This window comes from Pinus tabuliformis, chromosome 6 (genome assembly GCF_031772625.1).
Source record: "Pinus tabuliformis cultivar Carrire ecotype Pingquan chromosome 6, CPIR1, whole genome shotgun sequence".
NCBI classification, from domain to species: Eukaryota; Viridiplantae; Streptophyta; class Pinopsida; order Pinales; family Pinaceae; genus Pinus; species Pinus tabuliformis.
In genome coordinates, this window is record NC_142292.1 from 408,392,192 (window position 1) to 408,396,536 (window position 4,345).

The 4,345-nt window shown below is 34.8% G+C and overlaps 1 pseudogene; it reads left to right on the forward strand.

Annotated features, from left to right (window-relative positions):
* The first annotated feature begins 2,336 nt into the window (after positions 1–2,336).
* On the forward strand, positions 2,337–3,120 carry LOC149259038 (coatomer subunit zeta-1 pseudogene; annotated as a pseudogene).
* The last annotated feature ends 1,225 nt before the right edge of the window (positions 3,121–4,345 follow it).

Consider the following 4,345-nt stretch of genomic DNA (forward strand, 5'->3'; position numbering starts at 1 on the left):
TGCCATTCAATTCTTCACATGTTGTATTGCTTTTCGCTTATGCAATTTCCTGCTTTCCTAGTTAGTGTTTCAATGCATTCCTAGATTAATTTGATTTCAGTAGATTAGATTAGATTAGTTCCACTTCAGTCCTGCATATATAGTGCATGTGTCTCGTAAGTCTACGAACCTCAGATTGACAAATTAAATAGTTGGGCAAGTACTACAAAAGAATTAAACGAACATATTTTCACCCAACACTTTGGCGCCGTTGCCGGGGAGGCATGATGTATTGAAGTTTAGTTTGATTTTTCATGCAAGTGTGAATTTCAATTTCTGCAAGTGTGTTTGATTTTCGCAACTATGAAGAGTGTTTGATGAATTCATGGTTCATGGTTGTAGTTGAAGAATTCGATTACTCAATTAATGAGCAGTCCTTGTAAGAGGGTTTAATTGAGTATTGAATTCACGATTATTTCTATGGTCCTTTTGTTTTTAATTCAATTTTTAGTGTGCTAATTTGGAAGATTTTTTGTGAACTAAAACCTTGTAAAAGGATTAAAAGCTCAGACAATTATTAGCACTCCATTTTTATTATGTAAGAATTCCTTTTTCAACATGGTTTAACAATGAGTTTCAGCTTGGAACTACTCACTCAGATCCTACCAGAAGTTGGGATCTATTCTTCCTTGGAAAAGGAGATCTTGACAAGAATTGAAAGTTCAAGTACTCCCCAAGAAACAAACGAAGATTCAACATTTGAAGAATCCTACATATCTGATGGCGAACAATCATTCGAAAAGGAGATTGAGGAAGAAGAACAACAGATCAGAGAAGAAGAACATGAGTTACAACATGATCTAAGTGAGAGAAATTGTGCTTATCAAAGCTTTATCGAACAATGGTTCCAGGTAAGTATTAGATTAGATTCGTGTTTTTATTTATTTATAGTTGATTTGCAATTACAACAACTAGACTCATTCACTTTCGAATATTTTCATCCATCATGTAAAAAATTGCTACTGGATATATTGTTGTTACTGCTACGTGAATGGCTTCATTGGAAGTTTAATTACACGTAACTAATTTTTTTTCTAATTAATATAGAGTAGGTAGGCTTTCATTTGTAGTTTTTGCTTTCATTTTCAGTTTTGCTTAGAATAAGCATGCTCTCCTCTGCGCTTAGTGCGATCGCGAGGATCAGAAAATAGGGATGATTTAGACTAATTTCAAGAATAAATAAATGTTTTGCAATATTCTTGATCAAAACATCTTTCAATATGCAAATCATTCTGTCCATTTGTTAAGAAAACAAAAAAAAAACTAAATCTAGAGAAATTTTAGTTTCTTTCTAAATTTTAGTTTTTCATTGATTAAAAAGAAAAAAATTTATTTAAAAAAAAAAAAAACTAACCATTTTTGTTTTTGTAAAGATAGGGTTAATTTCATTTTTTAAGACTTAAAAAAAAAAAAACAAAAAAAATAAAATAAATTTCACTACCAACAATAAAACAAATCATATAAAAAAAAATTTTAAACAACAAAATAAAAACAAATAACAATAAAACAATTGAAAAAAAACGCAAAGACAAATGCATAAGGCCGAGTGTTAAACCTACTACCAACGCAAACTTGAGGTCATGATCCTGAGTGCCATGTGTCCAAGGGTTGGGCTAACTCCCTGTCCTTCCCACCGAGCCCTTTAAACATTACAACTTGGTCACATTCATTATCTATAGGACCTGGGTTAAGCACCTTTTGCATTCGCGCTTGTCTATTGGAGTCGTGTTATTTAAATGAAAATTGACCATGGCCTGGCGCTTTTGCCTGTTGTCTCCCCTTGGCACCTTCAACCTTGAGCACTTAAACCTATGGTAACGGTGTGACTGAGTGCCAAAAAGGGAATTTTCCTGAGCTCCATGAATGCTATTGTTTAAAAACCTCTAGTCGACTTGTTATTCAACTTCAAAGAAATTTCGGACGCGATTGTGACCATCACACACTGGTATTAAGTAGTTTCATGCACCTTCTCTTATGTCATGGTCACCTCCTCTCTCTCCACCATCGCAGCTCCTTCAGAAAGCACACAAAATCTGCAAAAATCCATAAGAAAATCGGGCTTTCTGAGAAAATCAAGCTTTTTGTCCACGAAGTGAGGAGGAGATAACAATTCGATTTTGCAGTTATTAATCCAAGAATGGAGGCGGAAGTTTAGCCAGATTTCAACAACTAACTCCCGATTTCTCTGCATGCATAGATTTGATACATAATTGAAAGTATGATCTGGGCGTAGAAGGAAGAGGGATGCATTTGGAAATGCTTTTGGGTAATTTGTCTGAACCGCCAGGCCTTGAATCCTCAATCCTTGCATTGGCATCTCCCCGATCTTTGAAACGCAGAAAATGGAATCTTGTCCTTTGATCAAGAACATTTTGCTTCTAGATTCAGAGGGAAAACGGGTTGCAGTTAAGTACTATTATGATGATTGGCCAACCCTTGCTTCAAAGCTAGCTTTTGAAAAATTTATTTTTTCAAAAACTCAGAAGACAAATGCCCAAGCAGAAGTGGAAATTGGCATGTTCGATAGATTTGTTGTCGTCTATAAGTTCATCTCTGATCTATATTTCTATGTCACTGGTGGTGATGATGAGAATGAGCTTATTTTGGCCACAGTTCTTCAAGGCTTCTTTGATGCGGTTGCACTTCTTCTCAGGAGCAATGTGGAGAAAAGAACAACTCTTGAGAATTTAGATCTCATCCTTCTTTGTCTTGACGAGATCGTTGATGGGGGAATAATTCTGGAGACTGAAGCAAGTGTAATTGCTGGAAAAGTGGTGACCCATGGTGCTGATGGTGGAGGCACACCCCTATCTTAGCAGACTATATCTCAAGCACTTGCATCTGCACGGGAACATTTAGCTAGATCACTTCTAAAATAATCATTTGTTTAATCCTTCCTTGCATTTGAGTTTTGTCACCTTACTGGTGATCCTTGGCATGTGTGATGCTTGGTGGTTGTGGACATTGTTTGAATCTTATGCTCATCACTTTTCTAAATTGTAATTTTTCGGTGGTATTACCTGCCATTTTGTCTTCCATTCCAAGATAATCCAAATTCACATAACTAGGTTGGTTTCTTGATGCAAGTAGTCTCAAAAATTCTGAATATGGGGAAAAAAGGTTAAATGACACTGCAACAAAAAATTAAATTCTGCCTTCACTTTTCATGTTTTGTGTTTTTGCATAAATTTTGAAAAGTTCAGGAAGTAGGATATGGTAGTTTGTGTACCTCTTAAGGGTCACAGATTTATATAACCATGTTTGCATAAAAAAAAATTAAAAAATTAAAAATAAAATAAAAAAATAAAAAATAAAATAAAATTGCCCTCATTCATTCATAATACTTGTTCCCTAAGAAATACAAAAGCCTTTTCAAAATCAATTTTCCTGCAAACCAATAAAAACATTTTGAAAAAGTATTGCACAATCAATGAGTACATTGCATGGGGACATGCAATATTTCTAGATTGAGGGGAAATAAAAGTAAAGTATTGCAGAATCAATGAGTACATTGCATGGGGACATGCAATATTTCTAGATTGAGGGGAAATAAAAGTATGTTGGATTTTATCATTTATTTTAAAATGAATTTGTGGGCAAGAGTTAGGATGCATATACTAACAAGTGAAATGAGATTGGTGTTATGTGTAGATCAATGAGAAGCTTATGCAGAAAGCTCAACATTACGATGCGACACCCTTTTCATCCACAATTAGTGTAACTTCGGAAAATAATTAAAAAAAAATGGACAGTTCATAAATTCTTGAAAATGATCTAATTTGTTTTTGAGTCACTTCATATAGGAATGATCAATGGAGATGGCACACAAAGGTGAAATTTTTTATGCAGGAATGGTGCTAAGTTTTTCAGAGTGAAGACAATCTAATGCAAAAGTGATTTTTCGAAATCACAATGAAACATGCATCATTGGACGCTTGAAGGAACTAATTCTTCACTGCACATATCATGACATTTTCCACTACACAAAAATCCTTTTGCGTCATGACTACTCACGCCTAGACCATCCTTATGTTGCAGCCATCTTCCATTACCTTATCTTTCATGACTTCATGCACGCCTATTTTTCTGAATCGCATACATTCCTTTATCCTTTTCAGTTTATTTTTTCCTTCTAGTTTTCCTTTTGAATAAAACTCATTCCCTTTCCATGATTACATTGCCTTGTTTTCCTCGCCATGCTGATCCACACTGCTTGTCTGTGAGTTCTTTCCATTTATAGTCCTACCAAATCTTTTTGTACAAACTCGCGTTGACTGATGTGGGATTCCTTAAGGCCCACCTTTCA